A 13,322-nucleotide genomic window follows, 5' to 3' on the forward strand; every position below is an offset into this window, starting at 1 on the left:
GGAATTCCATTTAGCAACTGTACTGATATGCCCAACTCCCTACACAATATCCCTGCAACTTATTGGCCCGATCGTAGCCCCCTTACATCAAAGTAGTAGGTGCCTTGATTGGGAATAAACATACAACAAAAATGCATAAACTGCTAACATAGTGATTAAACATCTCACATGCCTTGGTATTGGAAGCTGAATAAAGGTGTTAACTTTAGTCAAAATTGGACTGTCATTTCTTTAATCCTAGTTTTTCGATGATCAATTTTCCATATTGATATAAGGCATTCCGATAGAAAAGCTATCTAAAGAACACTCCCAGACAAATAAAATACATTAATGTAATTAAAAAAAAAGGCGGTGGCCATTAGTCGCGTGCTTTCGTGTAATTAATAAATACGTGAATGCAGTATTGACAGGAAATTCTTAAAGATAAACTAAAATTACCGAAAAATAGGCTTAAATGACTTAAATAAATAAAAAGTAAATGACTTAGAATGACTTTAATAAACTTAAGGATGAATTGAATGGTCTTAAGAATGATTGAATGCTTAAAAAAACTGGAATCCTTCAAAAACAACTTAAATGATCTGGATCATGACTTGAATGGCTTGGAGCCTAACTGGTTGTAAAGTGGGTGATCATTTTACATTAAATTAATACAGAAAAGTGATCCCCCACCTTATATCACAATAAGTACTGCATGTAGTAAGAACAGATACTACACTTTGATCTTGGCCAAAAGGCTCAGAAAAAGGTATTTATTTGCTCCCCCACCGAGCAAATTAGGCACCAGGCCGAATTTTAATTTGAGGAGTGAAGGGGAAATGGGGGCCAACTCCCCGGAGAGTAGGGCAGCTGGATAGTGACAATTGGTATGAAGGGTTGCCCCTACATTGACCAACATCTTATATGTGGGATTGGTATTTATTCGGTCCGCCCACGAGCAAATTAGGCACAAGGCCGATTTTTAATGTGAAGAGTGAAGGGGAAATGGGGAACAACTTCCCGGGGAATAGTGGAGCTGGATAGTGACAATTGATATGAAGGGTTGCCCCTACATTGACCAAGGTCTTATATGTGAGTCTGCCCCCATATATGGTCTTTGCCTGCAGTATCTGCCGGAACAGATACTACAATTTGATCTTGGCCAAACGGCCAAGAAAAGCTGTATTTATTTGCTCCCCCACCGGGCACATTAGACACAAGGCCGATGTTTAATGTGAGGAGTGATGGGGAAATGGGAATCAACTCCCCGGGGAGTAAGGGAGCTGGATAGTGACAATTTGTATAAAGTGTTGCCCCTACATGGATCAACGTCTTATATGTGATGTTTCCCCCACATATGGTCTTTGCTAGCAGTATCTGCCGGAACAGATGGTATTTATTTGCTCCCCCACCGAGCAAATTAGGCACAAGGCCGAGTTTTAATGTGAGGAGTGAAGGGAGGGGGAAGGGAAAAAGGGGACCAGCTCCCGAGAGGTGGGAAATGGGAGCTGGTTAAAGGTCAGGCATGTGGGGTTGCCCCCACATCTGGTCTTTGCTAGTCATAGCTTGCAGTATCTGCCGGAACAGATACTACACTTTGATCTTGGCTAAAAGTCCATGAAAAGGGTATTTATTTGCTCCCCCACCGAGCAAATAAGGCACATGGCCGATTCTTAATGTGAGGAGTGAAGGGGAAATGGAGACCAACTTTCTGGGAAGTAGGAGAGCTGGATAGTGACAATTGGTATAAAGGGTTGCCCCTACATTGACCAAGGTCTTATATGGGTCAAAAAAGCTTAAAAAGCTAAGGACAGAATATATTTACAACATACCTTTGATCTTAACCAAAAATGTCAAGCACAAAAGTGATATTGACAGACCGACAGATTTACCGACAGACCGACCGACGGAGTGACATAGAGCCTCTTGCACGCGACTAAAAACATACCTTGGCTGTTTCGGGTCTAGATGGGACGAATCCATAGAAACACGCTAAGCGCATTTTATATATATATATTAGAAATTTGTAATATCATAATTAGGAATGCTCCTTTCCCTTTACTGCTGGAATAATAATTATTTGATGAATATATATATATATATATATATATATATATATATATATATATATATATATATGTCGGTATTTGTTTCCAGTCGTCCTGTACATATACCTCACTTGCCACAGGTTTTAACAATGTCTACTCAGTAGACGTGTGGTTGGAGATGACGTCCCTCCTGCCACAAACATTTCGGACGCAGGCACCCGTTCGTGGTTATCAATATTCTTCCAAAGACTGAAAGGTCCTTACAGATAGATAGCTAGATAGATAGATAGATAGACAGATAGATAGATAGATAATACAAATATTATCGTTTATCTTATTTTACTATTTAAGAAAATGTGAATTTGATGAAATAATGTTTCATTTACATCTCTTAATTTACTCCCATGAATAAGAACTCTTTATTTTAAATATTGTCAAATATGTATTTATTATGGCTAGTAGTTTTGTTTGTAAAAATTTTGCCGCATCAGCTATATCGTTCCACCCTCATTTTACTGCAAATGTATTCATACTTCAAAGATATATCAATGGCATAAATACCACAATATGATGCGCAGATTTTCTGTCTTGTATTCAAAGATCAACATGATCTGACGCCGAGCTGCTGTTCATTTCCGCACAGACCATTTAATGTCCGTTTCAGATATTGACAAAGACATTCGGAGGTGTGTTACATAGATAAATCTGATTCAATATGAAACATGTTTTTTCTTCAAATCAACATCCCACCTTTTGGCACCAGTTGGCAGTTAACCAATGGTATATTTTGAAATTATGCTTATATATGTTTGTCAAAAATAAAAGGCGGTTGGTGAGTCATTGCGTTAGTATAATCCATTGGGTTAATCTGTGTTAAATTGCTTGACTCAGCAACAAGAGAGCCTAATAAAAGGAAGTAAATATGAAATGTTTAGAACGGTCACCCAAAAAACTCTCACTGCTATCTATCTATCTCTCTTTTCCTCACCTTCGTAGCCTCTTTATGTATTAGGGTTTTATAGCATTCATACACTAGTACTATTTTTTTACCGTTTATTTTAGCTATTCAATTCATAAATTGATATGGACTAATGTGTTTATAACTTTGCAAAAACATATATCTATCTCTCTTTCTTTCTTTTTCATTATATATATATATATATATATATATATATATATATATATATATATTAAAACAAGGAATTCATTTATAAGTTATGCCGGAAATAAATAGGCTGCATCATTTTACTTTTGTTGCAGATTTTGGGAACAAAAATTACGCATAGTTATATCATCTCCTAGATTAGGTTGTTTAAACAATCCAAATGTATATTTGCGAGGAATATACGTTGCGATCCAATTAAAAAATCAGTGAATTTGTGAAATGTGTTTATCTTGCTTACTTCAAAGTAATGATTTGCTATCAAGATAGGGCATGGGTACCCCATATTGTATGTAAGAGATGTGTTGAACTATCTGACTGTAGACAAAATAAAAGGATTGAATGTTATTCCGTTTTTTGTTCCAAAACTCCTGCGAGAACCGGAAACCCATTTCAATAACTCCTGTTTATGTGCAGTCAAAACGAAGGAAATCAACAGAAAGAACAGAGATTCGTTTTTTATCAAAACTTAAAGTTTGCAATTAGGCTAATGAATTTCCTGCTACAGTGTTTAAAGGATTGTCTGTACTGGAATTGTTTGGTTCTTAAGAAGACCAAGCTTCTGTTTTGTCCACTGACAATAGTGAAGCCATTGTTTCCGATATCGGTTTTCCTCGTTCCTCATGACCACAACGTTTTCTTTTTCTTAAGGAGAACGTAATGAAATTATATGAGATCTATAACTATCCAAAGAGTCTTCTGAAATGTTTGCTTCAAGACTAAAAAAAAACTACTTCAACCTGGAATTCTCATAAATTTCTATGGAAAACGCCACATTAAATTTTTGCCATATATCCCTCAGAAAAAAAAGGCATAATATTTTGCTACGACGTTGCCGGGCTGCTGCGGCAGCTTGGTGTAAAAAAGTCTTATTCTCAAGACTTGCCACTTTTCGATGGACAGTTCCAAAAGTAGTTTCAAATGTATTTGTCTTCAAAATGGCAACTGATATGAATCAGTTACTCTAGGTTACCCTCGAAGGAAAAGCTGCTGATATCTAATTTGTTCTGAAGAAACATTTCACACAGACTGCACCGATAGATCCGATCGGTCGATTTTAAAATTGTTGGGTTTATCCTCGGTTTACAAGATGGCTACACAACATCTCTTTGCTTCTTGTTTTTGTGGTATAGCACGGCAGGAACAGAGCACTGGATACAGAAATGATTATCCTGTGCGCAGTGGATTAATTCCTGGCTCGCCCAATGTTCTGATTTCTCTTTTGGCGAAGCGTTCAAACGTTGTATTTCTTCCATTTCCACATAAATTTTCGCATCATTTAATAGTTTTAGAAGGCTTTTGTGAAAAATGGCAAATTTTGTCGAGTATATTCGCATGAAATTCGCAGGCAACACTATAGAGAAACATATACATGGAATCTTTGATGGACCCCAGGTTATAAATTTTATGAATGACACAAATTTCTGTAATTTTAGAAATTCCGCAGAATTGAGTTCCTGGACGACATTTACGAATGTAGTAATATTTGAAGAGGGGGAAGGGAAACACAGTCGCCCAATTACAAAGACATTGTTGAAACATTACTCATAAGACTCCATCAACTAGGTGGAAAAATGAGCAACAAGTTACGTTTTTTGCACAACCATCTTTCCCATTTTCCAAAAAATCTAGATTATGTGACAATGGGAGCGCTCCCATCAAGAAGTCAGCAACATGGAAGTTCACTATCAAGGTCGTTGAGATTTTACTATGCTTGCTAACTACTGTTGGTCTATCAAGCGCGATGATGCCGGATCCCAATGATGATGCATATGCTTAGACTTTTGTACAACTTCAAGTTTTAATTGTAAATAGTTTTCGTGTTATTTCATGTATATGTGTCTTAAATTACATCATATATTATTTCTCCGGTTTGTCCCTTTTTCCTTTTTAGCTACAGGAGGGGGTATCCTATATTAGAAAAACTAGACCTGCTAGAACATAGATTACATCATTTCTGAAATAAACGCCCTAGAATGAGATATAACAGTTGAAACACCTTAAAATCATAAGAAATACGTTTTGTTGGCAAGTTTAATTATCATTTGTGTATTTATGTTTCATATTATAATTCTGCTTTCTGTCTATTTCTGTGTATTTGTTGTACTCCCTGTGATCTGCTGATATGGTGAAATGTATGATTCAGTAGGATTCTTCCTATTTGTTAATTATTATACCATCCAGGCTTGTTGTTTGGATTATTTGTACTTCCATATTTCATAGGATTTTATAATTTCCAGTATTAAATAATGTTATAAGAAAATACAGTTGTTCAATACTTCATAATTTACTGACTTGTTCTAAGATATTGTATTTTCAGGGGTAAGTTTAGTGCATTCACTTATTAGTAAGTTTATTATTCTGTTTCATTGTCCGCAGAATCTGTATTTCCTGTTTTCCTGTGTGTTATTCAGCTTAACTGTAAAAGAGTTTGTTTTAGTCGCGTTACTTTGTGCAGCCGTGAGTAATGGTTCCATTTCTCTGTTTACATGTTCTGTTCGTAGCTACGTTCAAGTGTTTTGTACACCTCATCTTTCAACACCTTTATTAATCCTCTGTAAAGCTGGTTCCTTTTCTAATTGGCTTTATTAATCTTATCCGCTGCAACTGTATTTGCGTTTTTATTTTGACGGTATCCATAATTTCGATGTTCTGTGTTCTGCGTGATTTTATTATTATTATGTTGTTTTACGTTACAGGAATATAGTTATCTTTATAATAATTCAACATACATGCTTTCAATCGCACGTTGATTATTTATGATAATGTATTTTTACTAATATGCTGATATTATTTCCAGGTGATATTGATTGCCTGATCAGTATCAAATAACCGAACTTGATGGCTGACCGATGCAAGGTTATGCGTGGCCTAAGAATCATTAATATAGCTTTTTTTCCCCAAGAGGATGTAACAGCAATTATTTGCACTACTTCTTGTAAGCTTCCCTTCATTACTTAAGATCGGAGTATTAGATATATTGAGATGATTCTGGTACCTGTGAGAAGGTGGATACTTTACACTATGACAGACCTCAATGTATCCATACACATTCAAGATTTCCTCTTAATATTATAACGTACACTATTTCTTTACACATGGATTAAGTATTGGGCCTTCAAGAAATAATAGTTGAGTTAATTAATTTATAGAATATATAGTAAAGAACCGGGGGAAATTTCTATGAAATAGTAAATAAATTTAATCAACAAATATGCTTTGGTAAATCTGATACCTTTTTCTGTTTAGAACTAAAATTAGTTTTTTTGACAGAAAAAAAAACAATAAATTGGACCAAATATGATTTTATAAATAGTTATAGAAATTATATCTAATGTATTTTTAATATAAAACCGAGCCAATTGAGATAAATAAGAAGGAATATAAAATATACAAAAAGTAATATATTGCTACATAGTTCAATGTAAATAATATATTCACGCTGTAAGAGACAATATTTACTTTACTCCTTTAGTCCATCATCTCTTTGTTAACAGTGCTTTTTTTTTTGCACTGTTTCTATCGATTGTTCTTATTTTACGTAAAGTTCTGCCAGCTAATTTCATCTGTGTATTACTACTGCAGATCGACATTACTACACTATTTCTTACTCATACATGACAACAATAATTATATATTACTATTAGAACGGTATTTTCAAAAAGGCAGCATAAAATGGAGGTCACTCTCATATTCTTATCCAGTACTGTCTTATTTGCAATCTTAAAGTCGAATTTCGCGAAGTATGCCTTTTAAAAAGAAGTTCGGCATTTAACAATTGTATTTAGCCTCTTCCAAAGCGTTACTTACGGACAAATTTAAGAGAAAATCAGATTATTAGATAGATAGATAGATAGATAGATAGATAGATACTTTACAAAGAAGAACTTAAACATTCGTTGACATCTATGCTGATGGCACAACCATTTACGGCAACACATCAAAGGCTGTAAATGAGAAAGTTCTCTCTGATTCTCTCTCCTCTGATCTCGAGCGCGTGGTTCAGTGGGGGAAGATGGGCTGGTTACCTTTAATGCATCCAAAACCAAACCCCTATCTTTACATCATCAACACTCTGATCCCCAGCTGGCATCAATTGTGATGGATGGCTCTCGTCTGGGTGAGTCCCTGTGTTTTGACAAGCTTCTGGGTTTGACTTTTACTCCTAATCTGAAATGGAACACGTACATCAAGTCTGTTGCCAAGGTCGCTGGAAAGATGGTGGGGTCCTTCTACCGCTCCAGAAGATATCTCACTACTGATGCAATTCTCTATCTATATAAAAGCCAAGTACGTCCTACGATGGAATACTGTTGCCATATCTGGGCAGGAGTTGCTAAAAACAGGTTATCCTGCCTTGACAGAGTACAAAATAGACTTCGTGGCTTAATGGGGGATGCCCTTTTCTCTACCTTGCAACCTTTCTCCCACAGAAGAGACGTTGCGAGCCTATCCTTGTTTTATCGTTATTTCCATGACAGGTGCTCGTCTGAACTCCAATCTCTGGTCCCTCCTCGGCAATCTTTCACGAAAAACACCCGTCTAGCTTAATCCACTGTCAAAAGTTTCCCCCACTCTATATCTGTGCCTAAATCAAAACGCGGATTCCATGAACAAAGCTTCTTTCTTAGAACTGCACGCCTGTGGAACTCTGTTCCGTTTGCCTGCTTCCCACCGGACTACAACTTGGATGTGTTCAAGCTCAACGTTAACAAATTCCTAATGAACAGCCCCTTAAATAAACACTTCATCAAATCTCCACACTAACGTAATGTAGTTGCAATAACCCTTATCCCTGAGTGGCTTCCGGGCCTTGATAAGTGATGATCACTGTGTAAAAAAACTGACGTTAAAAGCATAATCATACTATGTTCCTTTTCATTACATATCGTATTCCTTTGATTTTGTTTACTGTCCATCTTTTTTCTCCATCATAATCTAGTCGATAAAAAACTGCATTCGTTACTTATTTGAGTGAATCAAATTTAATTGGACTCCACTATAAGTTCTAATAGTGTTCTTACAACAGTTTAGATACAGTCGGGACGTAGAGTTTCAGCACATATGCCCAATATCATTTAACTCGTATCCTCAGGAGAATTCTATAAATACAGTATAATTTTCCTAAATATGAGGTATATTAAAATAGTTATGTAAGTTCTGCCACATAGCTCTCTGGAATAGACACTCAGAAAATTGGGTCCACCTTCCTGTCTTCCGTGTTAAACTAAAAAATAATTTTTAAATTTTCATATTAATTTTTTGTTCCAAGAGCAGGTCATTACTTTGAAAAGTCCAAACAACATTTACTATTGAATTCTGCTTAATTTAAAGAAATAAAATTTAAAATATTAAAATTCTCAAACCTTTCTTTTATTATGGGCATCAAGTTATGCAAGTAGTAAATCAGCTTATTTGGCTTTTATATATATATATATATATATATATATATGTATATATACGTATATATATATGTATATATACGTATATATATATGTATATATACGTATATATATATGTATATATACATATATGTATATATATATGTATATATACACATATATATATGTATATATGTATATATATACATATACATGTATATATATGTATATATACGTATATATATATGTATATATACATATATGTATATATATATGTATATATACACATATATATATGTATATATGTATATATATACATATACATGTATATATATGCATATATATACATATATATATATGTATATATATATGTATACATATATATATATATATATATGTGTGTGTGAGAGAGAGTTTGTGCGTGTGTGTGTCTGTGTGTGTGTTATTACGTTCTATACATTGAATATAATACACAATGCTGGCAAAAAGAAAGTCTGCACGTGTAATATTTTTCACAAACTGCAAATTTATGGTAAATATAATGTAACTGTTAAAACACCCTATACTCCATCGGATTAGCCTTTTCTTCTTTTATAATTTACCTGTTCATATTTGACTTTTAATTGAAATATTCTAGCGTCCAAGTCCTTTGGAAAAATAACTTCAAATTTAGGAGGCAAAAATAAAATCCGCAGCAACAAATTCGCTTAAAACCAGCTTAAATGTTCGCTCTTAAATAAGTATAAATATCCACCGACAGGCAACAAGCATCTTTAATCGAAATTCTTGTTGTTCCAGGTTATACAACGTAACATTTAGTCCATATGTCACGACTTTCTTTTATTGATCGTCAGGAGCTCATTAATCTCCACGTTTCTGGTTTATCCAATCGAGAAATCGGCCGCAGATTGAAATGTGATGAGAAAACGGTACTAAAGACTGTGCAGAAACACCAAAACACCGGGAGTGTTCGTGATATCCCTAAACAAGTCGTACTAGATTTACTTCTCACAGGGAAGACAATGCTATCAAAATCCACAGCCTAAGAAACAGATTTGAAATGCCTCCCCAAATCCAACAACACTGCAATCTTGTTAAAAAGTTATCTCTTTCTAATGCCAAGAACAGATTAAAGGAATTTAATTTGCGTGGATATGTTGCAAGACGCAAGCCAATGGTTTCTGTAAAGAACAGAAAGCCCCGTCTGAACTTCGTCAGATGTAATGAAGATCACGACTCTTCATATTGGTGAAAAGTGAATTTTAGTGACGAAAGCAAGTTCAGTAAGGTAGTCGGTAATGATAGGCAATATATCCCTCGGTGGAGAGACAAATAATTTAATCCTAGGTGCTCGGTTTCAACGCTGCAAGGTGGTAGAGGTTCAGTAATTGTGTGGAGCGTTATTAGTACCAATGGTTCAAGGCGTATAGTGCGCTTGCAATGTCGAATTATTTCGACCAAGTGCATTTATATGTTGACTGAGCATTTTCTACTTTACTTTGATCGGCATTTGGATGATAATCCTATCTTGATACAGGATAATGCTCCCATTCACACAGAAGAGGGTCTGACTCTAATTCAAAATGGGCATGATAACGCCACGTATTTTATGCATGTTTTCCGCCACTATTTACTCCGATTCATTACGATTCGTAAATTGATATAATTTCTCTCCCAATTTACTCTCCCAAGCACGTGGTGCATTAGAGTATCTTACCAACTTATCCTCTACTACTTTCACTACCCAGTTATTTCATTGTCGAAGCTTATCGTAATTCAGCGTGATTATATTGTCAGACGAATACCTGTTTCCACTATTTAAACATAGCACATACTTCGTATAATAATGATTGCTCTGTGTTACTTTCATGTAAACACTTCCATTAGATAAACAGAAAAGATCCATAATTTTACTGAACACGAGAGAATATTTATTCGGTTAATTATACGTGGCTGCTTTATTCCATTTATTTAGAATAAGGATCCTATTAGCCTTTTCATTCAATTGGGCATTAAAACACTTCCATCTCATATTTGCTTCAATGGCTGATAGTTAAATTACCATCACACAATAAATGTTTATATTGATAATTGCCACGTCTTTGACGTCACTCACTTTGTCACTGAACGTCCATGTGCCCGAAGATTACTGTTTAGTCTAGCCAGCAATTTGCACACTCTCAAGGAGACATGTCACTGAAGACGGTCATTGGTTTGGATGCAACCAACAGTAACGGAACCCGTATCATTGTGCACTTTCCTGTGATTAACGAGACCTGCTTTGGACACACGAACCCGGTTATATGCCTCAGAGACCCCAAGATTTCCATGATTGGGTAGCAAATTTTGGCGTTTCCTATATGCTCTCCTGAGTTTCGCTTAGTCAATATTGACTGCTTTAAAGTGTCCTGCGCCCCTGTATATCAGTGGCCTCCATTACATGGTATCATACGCAAGGACCTCCCAATTGTCAAAAGGAACATGAAATCTCAGCAAACTCACTTTTATGCTATCAGGAAACACGGTTTTTGGACTTGTACTAGAGTCTTTTGCCAAGAAGGTTCTCACAATAATAGTGTGATAGTGGCTGGAAACAACCACGCGGTCCAAAATTCGTCAAGCAAGCATTCTAAGAAAACACTTGTACTAGAATTTGTGTTTAGATTTAGACAAAGGTTAAGAGTAAAGCAATCGTTTATAATGTGTGTAGCTAGATGATGCTTGATGCGAAACTTTGCAACGCAACTGGTTGCCGTAGATAGACGCTTATTCTAGCATGTGTCATGAAAATAGTGTATAGATAGGCTCGAAACGTTTTTATCTTTAAAAAGAGGTTGAATCCTAAGATAAATGTATATAACCAAATGAATGGAATATGGGAGTGACTACTCCTGAGAAGTGGCTGAAATACTCAATTCTAATACGTATTTGGCTCTTGGACAACTGGGGAAGTGCAACCGGATTTAGATACCTACTAAAATAATGCAACTATTTTTTCCAGCGGCCTTTGTAACAGTTTAATGTTAATGCATGATTTCAAGTCAGAAGTAAAGCTCAGTCCCATATGCTTGTCGAGACAACGTATTTCTTCGAGACGAGGGTAATTTATTAATAATTTAATAAATTAATTAGGGCTTAGGTGTTGGTAGTAAATAGATTGAAGCTCGGGTTTGGAGCATTAAAATAAACTAGTACTATTTTACCCAATGCACCATGTGTCTAAGTTCACAAGAAATATACTGAAAACGATCTAGCTTGTTTGTAGTCGTTAAAGTGGTCCCATATTTATCGTAGGAATTGTAGTCGACAACAACACCACCTTTAGTTTCTAAGAGAATAACATTTTTAGAATAGTCCTTCCAATCATAAATGCTCTTATTTTTTTAACTCAAAAAAGGACGGATGTGGTTCCATTAGAACTAGCCAGCTTTTGTGCTTCAGAATTTATTTTTCTACATAGTCAGCACCATTCTTAATTCACTTTTGTCAGTGATGAACTAGGCTGTGCAAGGACGTCTGGAGCCCACTTTGTCATCCGAGAGTTGCTCGAAAAGTAAAGCCTCTGATTATGTTTTTACTATAAAAGTATAAGAAATACGACAATGGGAGTTGTAAAAATAAAACAGAACAACTGTTTGTATTTCAACTTTTATTTCTCTATATAATCGCCACAATTCTTATGTGCGTTTGCAAAAAAAAGTAAATCAATCATCTTCGCTTCTGACGCACATTAATGGCAGGGATTGCCTGTTTATAGTCTCGCACAGTAACTATCTGCAATAGAAAACAACTTTCAAGTCATGAATGTATTCTTATGTGTACTCCAAATACAAACCACTTATATCTGGAAATAATTTCTTTTCAAGAATATCACACCTGTGAAACAACGTTATCACAGAAATGTTTCCTGCAAAGTGCAACATGGCAATTTTATTACTTCAGTTTCAACAAATATTTATCGAGTTATACCGTTAATAAGAATTATTTCGACAAAGCATTCGATCTTCTAACTAAAGATCTCTATTTCTCTATTCTTGAGTAATTTTTAGCTTGGAAAAGTAGTGAATCACGAGTATAAACAACAAAAACACCGCATTAGTTATTACTGTTTTGATGACAACAATTGTGGTTTCTAAATCTTCTTGTCTTCTAGATTACCGCAGATTGCTGACACATGCAGTTTTACATTTCGTATAATGTTTCTAGCTTTGCAGAAAAAGACGGCGTATTTAACTGCAAATACATTTAGCTTTAGTCTTTTAAAAGACTACTCTACGATATTGAGGAGGTCACTTCTTATTTGTACAAAATTCGTGGGATGCGCAGGTGATATGTAATCAGAGTGATTAACGAGATTGTGTGCATTGCAACATGCGATTCTGAAATGTCTTAATTGGAATTTGAGTTGATTGACTACACTATTGCGATAATATTTCCAGTTTACATATTAAAATAAAACGGGAGATCGTCTCATGGAAGTAATATATATATATATATATATATATATATATATATATATATATATATATATATATACAGAGAGAGAGAGAGAGGGAGGGAGGGAGAGGGAGAGAGACAGACATACAGAAAGACAGAGAAAGAGATAGAGAAAGAGAGATATTACTTCAATTAGTCGATCTCCTGGTTTATTCTTATGCTCAATTTATATATATATATATATATATATATATATATATATATATATATATATATCTGTGTGTGTGTGTTTCTTTGTTAAGTTTCCAGATATAT

General features: G+C 35.0%; 1 pseudogene; it reads right to left on the reverse strand.

Annotated features, from left to right (window-relative positions):
- Positions 1–527: 527 nt before the first annotated feature.
- LOC145285309 (U2 spliceosomal RNA) lies at positions 528–750 on the reverse strand (annotated as a pseudogene).
- Positions 751–13,322: the final 12,572 nt, after the last annotated feature.

This window comes from Euprymna scolopes, chromosome 9 (assembly GCF_053919585.1).
Source record: "Euprymna scolopes isolate OS-2025 chromosome 9, ASM5391958v1, whole genome shotgun sequence".
NCBI classification, from domain to species: Eukaryota; Metazoa; Mollusca; class Cephalopoda; order Sepiida; family Sepiolidae; genus Euprymna; species Euprymna scolopes.